Source organism: Phacochoerus africanus, chromosome 7 (assembly GCF_016906955.1).
Source record: "Phacochoerus africanus isolate WHEZ1 chromosome 7, ROS_Pafr_v1, whole genome shotgun sequence".
Taxonomy (NCBI): domain Eukaryota; kingdom Metazoa; phylum Chordata; class Mammalia; order Artiodactyla; family Suidae; genus Phacochoerus; species Phacochoerus africanus.
The window spans coordinates 42490367-42497421 of record NC_062550.1 but is presented as its reverse complement, the minus strand read 5'-3'; the positions used below and the strand labels follow the sequence as shown (position 1 = coordinate 42497421).

The 7055-nt window shown below is 38.3% G+C and overlaps 1 non-coding gene across 1 annotated transcript; it reads left to right on the top strand.

Moving 5' to 3' along the window:
* Positions 1-1119: 1119 nt before the first annotated feature.
* Positions 1120-1226, top strand: LOC125131899 (U6 spliceosomal RNA). Its single transcript, XR_007136074.1, has one exon. It is a non-coding gene; the product is annotated as a U6 spliceosomal RNA (small nuclear RNA).
* Positions 1227-7055: the final 5829 nt, after the last annotated feature.

Sequence of the window (7055 nt, the reverse complement as noted above, 5' to 3'; positions counted from 1 at the left end):
CAAGTCTCTTGGGCCCTGCCAGATTCCCTCCTCTACAGCCCTTGTCTCTCTCACAACACCTGGCCCAGAAAACCTCCAGCCCCTCTGGGTTCCTCTATCCCCCATCTGTGTTTACTTCTGTGATAGCCCTTGCCACTTGGAACATAGCCTGCGGCTTGGGGTTCCATGTTTATGCATCTGAGACTCCTTTAGGACCAGAACTCCATCTTTAAAAATATGCAGGTGACTTGCTCATTGCAGACCTAGGACGTTTGTGGGAAATATATCTGTTGAATGGGTACAATAAAAAAAATTATAGGATCACATATAAAAATGCCTTTATTCCAATTTAGTGTTCCTGGAATACAAACACGTGTGTGTGTGTGTGTGTGTCTGAAAAATTTTCCAAACTGCTTTTTTAATATATTAATGTCTCTGTTACATCTTTCCTAAATTGATGTAGCATTCTACATTACTTTTAAAAAATATTCTAAATTCTGACAAAGTTTTGTTATTTAAGGGTGAATGTCAGTTTTGAAATTAGCTAAGAGGCACATAGAATTCATTTCAATCAAAACATAGCAAAACCATTCCATGGGATCTCTCAAATCTGCCAAAATTATATTTAAAATATATGAGTTTCTCCCTAGCCTTGGAGACTAAATATTTATAGAGACTGCCTACACCAGGGAGTTCCCACTGTGGCTCAGCAGTAACCAACCCGACTAGTATCCATGAAGATACACGTTTTATCCCTGGTTTCGCTCAGTCGATTAAGGATCTGGCATTGACATGAGCTGTGGTGTAGGTCACCAAAAGGGCTCAGATCTGGCATTACTGTGGCTGTGGCCATAGGCTGTAGCTCCAATTCAACCCCTCCCTAGCCTGGGAACTTCCATATGCCACGGGTATGGCCCTAAAAAGCGATATATATTAAAAAAATAATGTCTACTCCAATCTACGCTTCCTTAACTCTGGACCCCTTAACTATCTTGTTAGAGCTGTGACTATTTGGTGTTATTTTTTTAACTTGTAAACAATCAAATTAATGCAACAGAATACCTAAGAATATGTCCCATGTCAACAAAGTGGCAGACATCAGCTTTTTCTCTAACCTGAAGTTCAAAAATTTGGTATTTAGTGCTCGCTTCGGCAGCACATATACTAAAATTGGAACGATACAGAGAAGATTAGCATGGCCCCTGCGCAAGGATGACACGCAAATTCGTGAAGCGTTCCATATTATTAATAAAAAATAAAATAAAATAACCCCCTCCAGTTATAACATTAAAAAGAAACATGATAAATAACAAAATTAAAACGTTAAAAAAAATTGGTATTTAGTATCTTCAGGAATTTCTTTATTCTTCCTGCTCTGCAGTGACAGAATCTGAAATCATAATTTTACGGTCATTGGGGAGTTCCTGTCGTGGCTCAGTGGTTAATGAATCTGACTAGGAACCATGAGGTTGCAGGTTCGATCCCTGGCCTTGCTTCAGTGGGTTAAGGATCTGGTGTTGCCGTGAGCTGTGGTGTAGGTCACAGACGCAGCTCAGATCCTGCCTTGCTGTGGCTCTGGCGTAGGCTGGCAGCTACAGCACCGATTCGACCCCTAGCCTGGGAACTTCCATATGCCATAGGAGCGGCCCTAGAAATGGCAAAAAGACGAAAAAAAAGAAAAAAAAATTTATGGTCGCATTTTTCAGGAGTTTTTGGCTAACTCCATCATGCTGACAGTAATCAGAGGCTCAATTGAAATCATTCTCTTATCAGTTTATATTTTCAGTGATAAGTTTGTTCATGAACAATGAATGCCAATCAACTATAGTCTCAAAATTCCAAAGAAGTCCCAATGTTGACAATATAATTTTTCCTTATTTTTGTTTGAACTTATGTTTATCTAAAAGTGTTCACCTATTGGTAGAGAAGTGCATAGGTTCTATGTGTGGTATCAGCAGAAGCCCAAAAACAGCTCATTGAGAGTTGATGAAATTTGTTTCTTGTTCTGTGTTTCTGCTCTTCCATGCTTGAGGATGTTAGATTTTAATGAATAATTCAACGGCTTAGAGTTAATTCCCACACCCCCACTATCCCACTTGAACAAACCAAACAACACTAATAAGTAATAACAAAGAGGACCCAGACAAGCTGAGGTCTTTTCATAATGCTAATAACACTGTATCTAAAAACTTAGAAATTAGCACATGGAGACATCAGGGACTTGATGCTTTAATGATAGGTCTTGTATTTGCCCTTCAGGAATGTAATGTGATAAAAAGTTACCCATGGGAATTCATAGAATTCATTCAATTGGTTATTTAAAAAATGTTTACTCTATACCTACTATGTGCCAAACACTATGTTTGACACAGGGCAAAAATATTTCTTGTCTCTAAGAAACTCCACTGTCTTCAATGAGTCTAGTGAGCTCACATTTCATTTATTAAAAATATTACTGATGAGAGTTCTCTGGTGGCTCAGCAGGTTAAGAATCCAACATTTTCACTGTTGTGGCTCAGGTCATTGCTGTGATGTGGGTTCCATCCCTGGTCTAGGAACTTTCACATGCCATGGGTCCACCCCCCCAAAAAAAATATTACTGATGACCTCTTGCTCACAAAGACTGACACACTTTAAACACAGTAAAAGAAATTTTATGTCAACCTAAAATGAAATATAGACAAACCCTCAATGTAAATCTTCTATCATGACAATTATAATAATGAATAACACTTGGAAATTCACCTGTGTACAATATGCCATTAACAGTTTATGCCAGCATAACAAAGTAACAGGGACTGGGTGGCTTATAAACAACAGGAATTTATGTTTTGCAGTTCTGAAAACTGGAAGACCAAGAACAGGGTAACATCATTGGCAGAGTTCTGGTGAGGACCCTCTTCCAGGTTGCAGACGACCACCTTCTTGTTGTACCCTCACCTGATGGAAAGAGGGTTGAGAGAGCTTTCTGGGGTCCCTTTTATGAGGGCACTAATCCTGCTCATGAGGGCTCCACCCTCATGACCTACTTACCTGCCAAAGCCCCACTTCCTAGTACCAGTGTATTTGAGAGTAGGATTTCAACACATGAATTTTGGAGGGACATAAACATTCAGTTTACTGCACACCATATATGGTCTTAGGAGGTAATTGCTATTATTACTCCTTTATACAAATGGGGGCACAGAGCATTACTGAAGTTCCATTGCTTGTCCAACAAGAATTTAAGCAAGGATTTGAGCCAAGTAGTATGACTCTAGAGCCTAGAGTAGAGATATTTTCAAAACACTTTTGGTTGAATAAGATATAATGAACTTCTAATATTCTTTAAATTTTTAAATATCTGAGAAATATCTTCTCCAGAATGGGAACTTGTATTTAATATGCCCCATAATATGTAGCTTGGGATAGCCTTCCATTTTTAAAAACACGTATTTTCAAGCTCAGACTCTGTCCCTACAAATGGAGCTCAGCCCCTATCATTGAATTCAGAGTAGTTACAAATTTAGGCTTCTCAAAATTAAGTTATTCACATCTTTTTGTTGAGATAAGTTGGTGCTGGTAGCTTTGTTTCTATTTGATTCAAATATTCTAATATTTATTGATTGAAATCTCATATTTAAAGATAAAGTGCTATGAAAAAACCAAAACGATTTTATACCACCCAAACACATAAAAACAAGTTCTAATCAATTTTAGGCTCCTGCTAAGTATACCAAGCCCACTCTGAAGTTTCTATGTATGAGCCCTCTGTATATAATCAACATTATTTATAGATATTAATAAATTGGGATGATATTCATCTGTGAAAAACAAGAACCCAATAAATATTTAAAATATAAGGTTTAGTGTAGACCCTCCAAGTCTAAGGCAGCATGTCTGAATTATCATCAAAGAACTAACTTCATTCTCTTTCTGCTCTATCAACCTTAGTAATGACTTTTATCCTCATGGTTTCAGGATGGCTGCTATAATTTTATCTATCACAGACATGTTTCAAGCAGTAAGAATGGGGAAAAGCAAAGCAACAAAAAGCCTGCTTAGTCCCCAGGGACTTCCATCTAAAAGTCAGAATTGAGCTACATAGCCAAACGGCTGGGAGTTGAACATATTTGTTTTTTAACTTCAATGGTGGGAAAAACAAGAGAGAAGCGTTGGAAAAAATTTTAGAAGAGCTATAAGATTGACGACAGAAGTCATTTGCAGATTTACCTCAGAAACTATGGAAAACATGGGGATGTTTCTACATCTCTCTTCGTGTGTGTGACTCATCACTTATTTTGATAATGAAAGGTCTAAGATAATTTGGGTTCTTGCTAATTTACTTGGTTACTTCAGGGAGAAAACATTAGGGTGCTTCCTTTTGAGGTGGCACTTTTAGGGCATGTGACTGCTCACAATGACCAAAAAAGAGTAGGATCCTAGCTTGGTACACACACAGAGAGGGGGGCCCTTGGGAAACAGAAAGTAAGACCATATGGGTACCATAGGGACTTTATTCCCAGAACAATGTCCACAAGGGTTTATTGAGCATCTCAGGATTCTGAACTGGACCTTCACAGCTGCCGTTCTAGAGATGAACAAAGACATAATAACTATAATCTGTACCTAGTCTCCAAGAAGTTCTCAAATTATCCTTTCAGAGGAAGACCTTGACTATGCCACTGGGATTGAAGAGATGGAAGTAGAATTCCAGTGCCTTATTACTGGAAGGAACCTTCAGAATTCATGTTGTCCAAGCCCTCTTACTCCATCTGAGGAAACTGAATCCCAAGAAATTATTTGCACTGGGATAGGCAGGTAAGGGTCTTTTTGTTGTTCTTTTCTATTCTACCAGCTGGATGAAGTGGGAACACTCCTGCAGTGTGTTGCCATGGCACTGTGAGCTTCCCATTCACAACACTTAACTGAAAATACCTGATTAGCGTCTTTCACATCTACACTGTAAACTCTCATGCAGCTACAGACTATGCACTATTTTTCTAGGGTCCGGTACAACTTTGGGGATAAAGCAGACACGACATATTTTTACAGTGAGTAAGTGGAAAACTAGATGATCTGAAAGATGCTAAGCACACCTGGTAGAGGTTATAATCAAGATCAAGGCACTTGCAGATTCAGTGTCTGATGAGAGCTGACTTTCTGGTTCACAGATGGTTGTCTTTTTTCTGTCATCACTTGGCAGAGGTAGGCAGAGGCGTTTTCCCTGGCCTCTCTCTTTGGGAAGGGTACAAATCCCATTGGTTAGACCCAATCATCTCCCAAAGGCCTCACTTCCAATACCATCAACTTGGGGGTAAGGATTCGCATATAAATTGGGGTGGTGGGGGGGACAGAAACATTCAGATGGTAGCAGTTATCTCCACCTTTCCCAGGTTTTAACTAAAGGAAAATAATTTCTTTGGGGAAGAGCTACATTTAGTTAGCTTCAACCACATACAACCTTTGCATTAATTGTTTTATGTATATGTAGTATCTGCATGTGTGTAATTTTTATCACAGCCAATCACGTAAAATAATACATTTCCTACTTTACAGTTGAGAAAATGGAAATGTAGAAAAATTAAGTAACTTGACCAAGGTCACACTGCTGGTAAGTTGCAGAACTAGGATTCAGATACAGACACTGGTCTCTTTATCCAATAGCTGGTCATTTAATTATTTGTTAAGCACGTGCTATGGAAGGGATAGTGTGTAAAAGGCTGAAGAAGCAAAGAAAGTTAAGTTAGAGCCCCTGCTTTCAAAGTCACTGCTAATTTTAAAAGAATATAAGAGTGGCTGAGGGCAAACTCAGGATAGCACAGAGAGCCATGATATGGATGAAAGAAGAGTGGTTTTTCCACTTGAATTCTCTTTTGAAAAATACCCTTTCTTTAGAAGAAAATCAGTAAATTAAGCCTTTCAGAAAATTAAGATTGTAAAATATATAGCTCTTTGTTTCTTTCCTAATTATTTTCTCTGAGCACAGAAGTGGCCATGGCTCAGAGACTGTGTTCATAGACAAGCCCCTGGCCAGCACAGCACCTCTTCCTTCAGTGCTAGCACATCCTACCTTCACCTCCTGCAACGTCCTGAGGTAGGAGGAAAACCTTTCTTTTCCTTATCCTATCCTTAACATCTGTTTCCATGTTAGCATGAAGTCCAAAATGCGAAGTTCCTGAATTGTGAATATATGCTATTAAGTTGCAGATAATTAAACTGTGTTACAAGTTCCAGGGGAACTCTTTCTTTCTCCCTCTTTCTCTCCTTCTTTCTTTTCTTCCTTCCTTCCATCTGTCCTTCCTCCCTCCCTCTTCCTTCCTTCTTTCTTTCTTCTTTCTTTCTTTCTTTTCTTTCTTTCTTTCTTTCTTTCTTTCTTTCTTTCTTTCTTTCTTTCTTTCTTTCTTTCTTTCTTTCTCTCTCTTTCTTTCATTCGTTGCTTCCTTCTTTCTTTCCTTCCTTCTTTCTTTTTGTTTATTGCGGATACATGAGGAAGGTATGCTCACAGAGACTATAATAATTCTATCACATCCCCTCTCTCTCTATTGCATTATCATTAGCTGAAATTTCACTGTATATGTTTGTCTTCTCCAATTAGGCTGTAAGCACTATATGTGTCTTATTTACCACTATGTACTCTATGCCCAGAATTGTGTCAAATGTACAGTAGACAATAAATTTATTCAACAAATATCTATTGAGTCTGAATGAATGTTAAAGGAAGCAATAAATGCTCTGTTTTCACAAGAACTTTTATGAGGCTAAAAACTGTATCCTCTAAAAAGGAATTAGCACCCCCACACACACCTATTTTACCAAAATGTGACTTTTTCTCATTTCATTTCTCTGATGGAATATTCAATTTCCTTTAGAAAAGAGAGAGTGACAAGGGATATAGGGTCCTATTCTAAATGGTCACAGATGTTTCAAATATCTATCACTGAGTAACAAACATCCTGAGAACATAATGGCTTCACAATACTAAATATTTATTAACTCTCCTGTTTCTGGATTCTGGGTTAGATACTTCTTTTGCTCTGTGTGGCGTCTACTGGAGCTAAAGTGTTTAAGCTTGATTCTTCACTCCTCATGTCCGT